Source organism: Bactrocera latifrons, unplaced genomic scaffold (genome assembly GCF_001853355.1).
Source record: "Bactrocera latifrons isolate USDA-ARS-PBARC rearing strain unplaced genomic scaffold, ASM185335v1 scaffold_136, whole genome shotgun sequence".
In the NCBI taxonomy this organism is placed as follows: domain Eukaryota; kingdom Metazoa; phylum Arthropoda; class Insecta; order Diptera; family Tephritidae; genus Bactrocera; species Bactrocera latifrons.
This window is the reverse complement of record NW_017534808.1, coordinates 164177-174605: the sequence shown is the minus strand read 5'-3', so window position 1 is coordinate 174605 and position 10429 is coordinate 164177. Positions and strand designations below refer to the sequence as shown.

At 32.7% G+C, this 10429-nt stretch overlaps 1 pseudogene; it reads right to left on the bottom strand.

The window, feature by feature from the left end:
* Nucleotides 1-9703: 9703 nt before the first annotated feature.
* The window catches only part of LOC108965165, a 4516-nt pseudogene continuing 3790 nt past the window's right edge, over nucleotides 9704-10429 (bottom strand).

The window sequence follows — 10429 nt, the reverse complement described above, 5'->3', positions numbered from 1 at the left end:
TATTTATGATCAAGTTTTTCGTGATTAAAACATAAAATAAAATTTTAATTTAAATGTTAAATAAATATTTTTAATCCATTATGTGCAACCCTGTTCCAATAAAATAATAACCAGTATTATTTTCGAGTTTTCGGATTGCAATAATAATGAAATATGCACACATACAAAATAATAACATTCCAAAGTATATTTGTGTATGTAAAAGTAAAAATTCGAAAAACACAAAACACAACATTAACTGTAATTAATTGTAATTGCATACAAAAAGCAAGTACTCATTTTAGTAAATTATAGCAAAAGGATATTATATGAAATACATATGTATGTATGTGTTAGCGTAATAGTTAAGTTAAGTRATTTTGTTAGAAAAGAGTGGGAAGGGATTGTGATTTCCATAAATGTCTTTTACACACAAATAAAACACACAACTACAAATATTAGCTAATAGAGTTTTTGAAATATATATTTATATATATGTGTATGTTTGACAGTTACCGAATGTAGCCACCAACTCGAATTAAAGCAAATAGCAATAAAAGGGAAATAGCAAATTTAAAAATAAAACATAGCATAGGAAAGTTAATGTAAAAGTTGTCGAAAGGGAACCCGAAATATATGTATGCAATTATACATACAAACAAATCTATATATACATGTACACAAAACAATAATTGAAATACCATATATATATATACATATATACATGTGAGTTCGTCTTTTTCAAAATCCATAACGTCTGTATGTATTTGCATGTTCAAAAGACAAAACGTTATTCAAAATTCAATAGAAAGCCAACGGCATACATCACCCGTTATGTACAATTGCATGTACATAAATAAAGAATAAAAAAGCAACCAACACATTTATGTAACATTTTACCAAAAACTCGTTGTTTTATTTTGATCTCAGTACTCGAATAACAAACACTTTAAAAAAGTGGCAAACAAATTATGTACATACATATGTACGCTACTTAATAATACTTATTTTTGGTGTTTTCACGGAGTAACTCTACAAGATTTCCCAATTTTTTTCGCATACAACCATGCTAGTACACTGGAGTGCTCCAGGCTGGTGCGCTGTGCCCGTATTATGCTCGCTTCCGCGTCTGTGGGCTTTGCTAGGCGGAGAAGGTTGGGGAAGCGGAGGCGTGGACGCTTGCACAGCCCAGTATCGATCATGTGTGCATAGATGGTGGTAAATTTGATATGAAAAAATGAATGGAGAAAGACAGAAAGACAAAACATAATAAAAAAAAATTAATTGTGGACAGAAAAGAGAGTACTACCATTATTCTGTGGGTTACACCACAGCAAAGATTAGATACGCCATATTTTGACTTTTTTCTTCGATAAATGAAATTTCAAGCCAGGTTCAAGAGCAAGGTTTGGTGTGGCTTATGGGCCGGTGGAATCATCGGTTCATATTTCTTCAAAAATGATGGCGGTGAGAACGTAATCGTCAATGGCGAATGTTATGACTCCATAATAACCGACTATTTGATTTCTGAAATTGAAGCTCGTGATCTCGGCGACATTTGGTTTCAATAAGACGGCGCCACTTTCCACACATCGTATCAATCAATGGATTTATTGGGAGAATACTTCGGTGAGCAGATAATTTACGTTTTGGAGAAGTGCATTGACCACTAAGGTCGAGCGATATCACTCCGTTAGACTTTTCCCTGTGGGGATATGTAAAGTCTAAAGTTTATGCGGACAATCCCGCTTCGATTCAGCCATTCGCCAGTCAGTTGTCGACATGCTCGAACAAGTCATCGTAAAATAGAATCAACGAATGTACCATCTGAGACGTAGCCGCGACCAACGTTTGAAAGAGATAAACTTGAAAAATTAAATGCCAAAGAATGTTCTTTCAAATGATAAAAAACATTCCCTAATAAATGTAGAGTTTCTGTGTTATATCTTTAAAAAAGTATGGGAGCTCAAAATGGATCTGCCATTATATGTAAACGCTTGTTCTAATTTTACGCACGCCTCTGCACTCATACGCATACATATTTGCGTATTTTGAATTAATAATTTATTATTCACGCCATTAGCCATATTTTACAACTGTTTGGATTCTCAAACTCTTAGTTTTTATATAAACAAAAGCACAATGTGCATATTATGTTGTTCATACCAATGAAAGACGGGTCACTGGCATTAATAATACATAAACTCAAATACACACACTCACTCACCTCACAGAGTTCGACCGTTGCACCATTTTAATCACAACTTATAGCTCGAACGTCAGGGGTAATACAAAACTGCGTGTCCTTAGTAAGTGTTTGGACTTCCGCTAGATCAAGACAACAATAAACAGTAACCGGTCGATTCAGAATTCTAAATGCAAATCTTGTGCTCACACACACTAATTTAAAGACATAAACGCCGTATATTTATCCATATATACAGAATTCAGCGTGCTCAGGCAGCGGCCGTTGCCAGCGGCTTCATTCTACAGTCACATAACGAACAAAGCAAAAACTATTTAAAATTGAAATATATTATATGTATATACCATAAATGTATGAAAGTATGTATATATATATACGCTTTTGCTCAACAAGCTAAGTTCGAGTGCAACCGAAAATTTTACACTCTTGCAATTTTGAAATCTATCCAGCATAAAGTCACCTGGAAGTACGAACATTTCTATATTAGGTAAAAAGAACTGTAAATAATGGCGGCGGAAATAGGAGGAGGCAAGAGATGACATTCGCTCTTGAGAATAGTGACGACATCTATTGGCAGTTAGAAGGAACTTTTTTGTTAATTTGATACCTTTATACGTACTATGTACGTATTTATATATATGTAGACATTCACACACAGACACAGGCAATTGCGTGAGAGCAAGGCTTGCGCCGAAGTTTAATAATATTTTTTTTTTGTTAAATTTTAGTATATTTAACAGGACTTACCTCACTAAATGCTCTAAATCGCACTCTGTTAGCTATTTTGGTGCCGGTATCTTCATCTAAACACATTTTATATACATATTCTGGCGTCCGCCGTTTGCACCTGCTGCCACCAATCACTGTAGATACATATAATATATAACTAATAACGCCCGATCAACGATTAAAATCCCGAACTACCCTAACTACTACCCAATTTTACTGAAAACACTATAAATTGTAGCTTAAATACATAAATTAATTACACTTTTCACCGAGCAGCTGCAAATTCCACCGACGCAAGCGAGAACCAAGGAAATGTATATTTGAAATGACGTCGGAAATTAAGAACGACGAATGACAACCAGCTGTTAAAAGGAAAGCGACATGTAAAGACAATAATCCGCTTCAGTAACTAGCACAGGGCAGCATAAATTTTCAATGTACTTATATATAAAATAAATATAATTTCAAATTATTTTATATTCATGGCTATCTTGTGCAAAATCCTTATGAGCTCCACGATATACATATATATGCATATGTGTTAATTTCTGCGATAATTCCTCTAATGTTTTCGAGTTTCGATAGTTTATATATTGAAATTGTTATTATTGATGTTTAAAAATCATTTTTGTCAGCGAAATATTATCCAACTTTGAATGTTTTAGCTCGTAATAAACAAATAAAATAACAACTATGCTGTGGATAATTTCGAAGAGTAATAAGTGCGCCATCTGTTGGTCAAGTTCATGATCATGATATCCACTAATGTTTGTAGCCATTAGACAGAAGAATATCATAAATTCGGTTAAAAACAATGTGCTCAAGACAAACTAATGAAAAATGCAGTATTTTTTTATAAGATTCAAAATTCTGGTAAATAATTTGAATATACATATGTATCTCTGACATATCTGTGTAGTTCAAAAATATTTGTGAACCCTGTAGTACAGAGGCCACATCAATTTAGAAGCTTGAATGTCATTTGACGTTCTTAATTTCCGCCGCCATTTCGAACATACGTTTCCTTATACCGCGTTCGTGTAAGTGGCATTTGCAGCAGCTCGGTGAAAAGTGAAATTAGTTTAGGAAAGAAAGCTGCAATTAAGGAGTCTTAGTAGAATTCGGTTGAAGTACATCAATTTAATCGTTTTAAAGTAAAAAAAAGTTATCGGGCGTTGTTATTTGTGTAGTAAAAGTGAAAGTGAAAACTAGTGAGTGCATAAGCTGAGCGCTGAGCGCTGAGCGTCGGCGCAAGCAGAGCTCTGGCAGTGGCAGTGCATAAAATGTTATGTTAATGTTAATTGTGTTATGTTAATGAAAATAAAGCGTCGGCGCAAGCAGAGCTCTGCCGGTGGTTGTAAATAAAATGTTATGTTAATGTAAATACAGTGTTAGAAGTAGGGAAAAGAGCTTAAAGTAGGGAAAATTGTATCAATTTATTGCAGAAAATGCGAAACAAAGTAAAATAAAGTGCGGTAAGTGCTTATAAAATATTAAAATAATTATTGTATGGTATATTTTGCAGAAATGTGTCTTTTAATGGCAAGTTATTGCGCATTTATTTTAAATGAAAGTTTAATTTTTATCTTCAAAATACATATGTACATACAGTACGTACATACATATATACATAAGCTTATATACGCTTTCCAGTAAGTATTTCCAAAGCAAGTATAAAATTTAAAGGATTTAGTTGCCACTTTATCAATCAAGATCCTTCTAGCTCCCAACATATTGAATAGTAATTTTTAACAATGAATATCTTTGAATGCCTCTTCTAATTTCCGGCTTCCTTGATCTAGTTCCTCTGTACTTTTGTGCACAGTCGAGCGTAAATTCAAAAAATATATACATAAATCAGTTGCGCAGTCACATTACTTCTGTCGCCCTTTGCTGTTAACCAACATTCACTTTATTCTGTATTTAAGGGGTTAGGATTAGTCACAGGCACGAAAAAATTACAATTTTCAGTATTTTTTTTGCTACTAAATCGTGTTATTTTACAAAAGTTGTAATATGGCATTATTAAAGAATGTGTTGACTTGAAGTGACAATAATTTAAAAAAAAATTAATTTCCACAGTTATAGTTGTTCCAAAAAAAGGGACTTGCGGTGACTTCCATAAGTCCTTGGAGATTCATCTAAAACCAATCGGACACAAAAAAATTAGTTTTATAAATAGATAATAATGGGCCTGATCGAAGGATTTTTTTCAAAATTAACAGAATAGCGGCATCAGGAAGTTTTTAGTTAATTGGTCTTAAAAAATTTAAATTTTTGAAAAAAAAAAAACCCTTCGATCAGGCCCGATTTTCTTATGTATTCTAAAAGCTGTATAAATTTCATTAAAATCTACTGAGCGGTTTTCGAGTTACAGTTGTGACCAGTTCAAAAAACATAGTTTTGAGAAAAACGCGTTTAAAGTTTCACACTCGCGCTTTGAAGTGCCCGAGCTCTCTTTGTTATTTGTCGAATAACTCTTAAACTAATTATGGAATCAACGTGAAATTTTCAGAGAATATTTTTAAGATATTACACTTAACGAAAATGCAAAAATTAATTTTTTGAAAATTCTGACTACCCCTAACCCCTTAACATGGCTTCTTTACATTCGATGCAATATACATACATACTATATATAGCGTTTCTTAGCAGAGTACTAGAGTATGCATTTTATTATTGATAAATAAAAATGCGTTAGTTTACACAGTCGCGTTCATAATAAATGAGCCATAATTTAACATTTAATAATTTTGCGTAAATAAAGATAAAATAATTTAAAAAATATACATTTTCACATATTGTGTAAATGAATAAAACTTATAGTAGCACGAAATATATTATATTAGAAAAGTGAGATAACATTACTAAAATGAAAGGAAATATAATTTAAGATGCGATGTGAGAACGCGACTTGGAAGGGGTCGTGCTTGAATTTTTAAGAATTAAAAACGGCTTATATCAATTTCAAAGTTGTAGGTAATGAAAAGATACGAATTTTTTCTACGTAACCTCAAAATTTATATGATAAATTCAAAAGGTCTTCCACGAAAGAAAGAACATTTTCTTTCATGGGATACCAACCTTTTTATGCACCAAACATCTTTATACTCTTACAACCTGTTGCTACAGAGTATAATAGTTTTATTCACCTAACAGTTGTAGCTATCACCTAAAACTAAGCGAAATACATATAGGATTATATATATATAAATGATCAGGAATACGAGAAAAGTTGAAATCCGGGTGACTTTCACTCTTCCGTCCGTGCGAGCAGTCACTTGCATAAAAGTTGAGATGTCTTGATGGAATTTGGTATGCGGGTTCTTTAGTACCAAAAGATAAAATAATTTAAATTAAGATATAAAAACCTTATTTGGCGATGCCCTATCGCTGTAGTAGGGGACACCTGTGGGTATTTTTTTTTTTTTTTAAAGTGGAAGTAGCCCCGCATAGTAATAAGCTTAATGTACATATCTTTTAAACCAATAAAGATTTAACAACAAAATTTGCTCAGCGCTTATAATATTGAACCACTACTACAGTCTGAAAATGGATGAAATCGGAGGATAACTCCGCTCACTCCCCATATAACGGTACTGTTCAAAACTACTAAACGGGCAATAAATCAATAAGTAATTACGCCTGAAACATAAAATTTCTCCTCCGAGGTGGTATGAGAGACCTTTATGGCAGCTGGTGTGAAAAATTATTGAATGATTTTGTGGAATATATAGCCCTTCCTTACTTGTTATTGTTGTTTTTGTTCTTCCACGGCATAATCATCTTCATCAAATTAATTAAAGTAAGTGAGTTAAGTAAAGTGATGCTTATTTTGATTTCTTTCGGAATTAATTTCGTCGGTACATGCACGCATGTGTTCTTTGAGCAACGAAAGGGACTTTGGACGCTTGAATTACTGGCCAATTGTTTTTTCTTCAAGAAAAACAAAAAAATTAAATTTTTTAAACAATATAAACGCGAATAAAGCACAACAACAAAAAAGTAATAGTTATCATCGATATGTCTGTCTGTTTGTATTTATATATGTATTTTAAATAAGTATACAAGTGTACATGTGTGATACGTGCGTAAAGTATTATTAGTGCTTGATATTGAATGGTCACACAGCCCAGTTACTGTTATTCAAAAGGGTTTTTAGTAACATACCCATTCAGCTAGAAATGGGCCTCATCGCTGAACAAAATTTGGCTCGAAAAAGTCGAATCTTCTTGGAACTTTTCAACAGCCCACAGATTGAAGCGATATGGCTTAGTTAGGTCGAGCGGCTTCAGTTTTTGCACAAGCTGTATTTAGAACGCTTTCAATTTAAGCTCTCGACGTAAAATGCGCCAAGTCGTTTCATACGTCAGTCCGAGTTGCCGCGAACGGCGTCGAGTCGACTCTACACGGTCTTCGTGTATATTCTCAGCTACGGCTGCTATATTTTTTTCACTGCGTTGAATATTATCCAATAATGAATGATCTCATGACTTTCGAAAAATAAAATGAAGCGAGATTTTTTTAAAGTAGTTGTAAGTTAAATTTTGATTCCTTTCTAAAGTTGTCTGAAAGACTAAGCAAAAAATGTTCGTGTTTTACTGATACTAGTAAAAAAAAATCTGTTGTTCAATGTTCCGAATCTATGGAGCATATCATTTGAAAACTCTTAATTTTCTTAATAATATCTAAAGCTCGGTGTCCGGTTTTGCTATCAAGAACTCTTTCACATCATATCTGTGATGATAATGAACAGAATATATCAAATTTTCTCTTTTACCTTGCCATCCATGTCTAAGTCGATTTTTTCAACACAATCTGGATCTTCATCCGGGGGTTGTTTAATAAGGCAATTACTTGACAATGTAAACATCTCGTCCTTCGTGATGAACCCATCTCTTTTCAAATCGTAAACGCGAATTTTTCCGCAAAAATTTGCGCTCTCGGCTAATGAGCCACGTAGGAATATCGACAAGCCGGTCAACCAACCCTGCAAACGCAATGGCATGCCATGTCATGTACGCGATCTTGGGTTACAATATCGAATGTGCTGTGCAGCAGTTCGCGGAACACAATACGATCAATGCCCTATAGAAGTTCGAAATACATACATATATTAATATTGTTACGTTAAAAAATATGTTTTATTAGTAAGAATATAATGAGGAATATTGTAAAAGTAACAGAAAACTTTCAAATTAATAATTACTTTTTATACCTCGAATAGGGTATATAAAATTTGTCACCCAGAAGAAAACGTGTGGAACCCTATCAAATACTATCAGTAGGGTAACCTTTTTTCAAAAAAATTTTTTTTTTTGCATTTTCATTCAACTTCAACATTTTTTCATGATTCTAGTAGGGACGATAACCATTCACGTACTTTTTAAGAATAAATTTGGATTTTGTGTTTCATATGATCCAAGCATGAGAAATCGCCAGCCATTTCTCCGAAAAATGTCATCCAAAAATTACAAAAAATTTTGTTTATACAAAAAAATAGTCTAGATTACCACACTGACCTTTTAATTAAAATTATTAAATTTATCTTTTAAATGAAGCTAAACTTTTTAATTTAATGGAAAAAAATATCTATTAATTTAATAATAATTTCTAATGATATATTTTATTTAAGCTTTACATGCACATTGATTAATAATAATTTTTAAACATATACACATATGTATAAAGACTTTTTAAATTATTATTATTAAAATTTAAAATACATTCATACTTACGAAATTCGCAAAAAAAGTAATCTCTTAAATATTGCGTTAAATTAATAAACAACGCAGTAATAAAATATGTCTGCTTGCTCTTTAAGCAAGTATTCCCTTTGTTTAAATAACAAAGTCGAGCAAGTTTATGTTGCAGCATTCTCCTTTGGCACAAGCATGAAGAAAAACAAAAGCCACAACTGCTTAAAATCAAATGAAAAAAATTACACGAGAGCAGAGAATGATTCTCAGCGGAACCGTAGGCAATGCATGCAAATGCACTGAGCGCGCGCCGTTACTTCTGCTGTGCAGGTAAAAAGAAGTTTCATTGAGAAAAATGTGCGTATCAGAGGTGAACAAAATTGTATATTCATTAATAACTTCAAAAAATAACCAATTTTTGCGTGATTAAAAAGTGAAAATTTGTGCAAATAATTGATGTGAATGCATGGAAATATTAGAATACTCAATGTGGAACCAATTTAATTTGAAACAGAGGTTTGTAAAAATGTGAAAAGCAATGTGTTTTAGATTTCGTATAAAATAGTAAAAGGAAAGTGTAAAGTGTGTAAAAATCTTAAATTGTAGAACAATATTGAACTTGCATGAGCATTTCGCTTGTGTGCGTTTTGTATTGTGGTGTAAAAATAATAATAGTGCAATTCAAACCAGAATGGCTTACCGGGAAAATGCTATTGACTATGAGGAACAACAAATATAAAGGTGAGTCATTTACGTTTTTGTTTTCGCTAAATCTTTGTAAATTTTAAATTCAAGAGATTCCAGGAACATCAAACAGGCGTCACTAATAGAAAATAATAATCTTGCAATATTTGTATGTTTGTTTTTGGTCTCTGTAGTGAAGAAAGGGCAAAACGAACACAACATGTTGACAATTAAGAAATAAAAAAATCAATACTATAACTACTATTATAATACTATGCTACTACATATTCAACGCATAGAATAGTATAGGACTTTATAACTTCCTTAATAAAGCAAAATTAAAAGTATGAACAGTATTATTTTCACATTTAATTAAATTTTTATTCTTACCGTATGAGATACTGTCTTTATACTCTTGCAACCTGTTGCTATAGAGTTTTTTCACCGAACGGTTGTGTGTATCACCTAAAACAAAGAGAGAGATATAGAGTTATACTATATATGTATACTGGTATAAATGATCAGGATAGCGGGAAAAGTTGAAATCCGGGTGACAGTTTGTCTGTCTGCACCTCCGTACGTCCGTGGAAGCTGTAACTTGAGTAAAAATTGAGATACCTTGATGAAACTAGGTGTGCGGGTTTCTTAGTACAAAAAAATTACAAAAGTGGGTGTTGCACCGTGTTAAGCTTAATGTACATAACTAATAAAATGGATGAAATCGGATGTTAAGTGAGATGTGTTTCCCATATAACTGTACTGTTAAAAAGTACTAAAGCGCAATAATACGCCAGAGACATAGATATTAGCTCCAAGATGGTATGAGAGAGCTTTATTGGAGTCGTTGTGAAAATTGGACGATGGACGTTGCGGCGCCCACGTTTTGGTAAAATTCGGGACCCGGCCAACCGATATTAACAAAATGCGTGGCATTCTTCTCGTATTTCTATGATTTTGATTTTGAATTGAATCCAAATCAATTTGGTTGAAGATTGATTTTGATTTTCATTTAAAATTTTGATTTTGTTTTTATTCTCTCGCAACAAAGTTGCTAAAGAGAGTATTATAGTTTTGTTCACATAACGGTTGTTTGTAAGTCCTAAAACTAAAAGAGTCAGATATAGGGTTATAT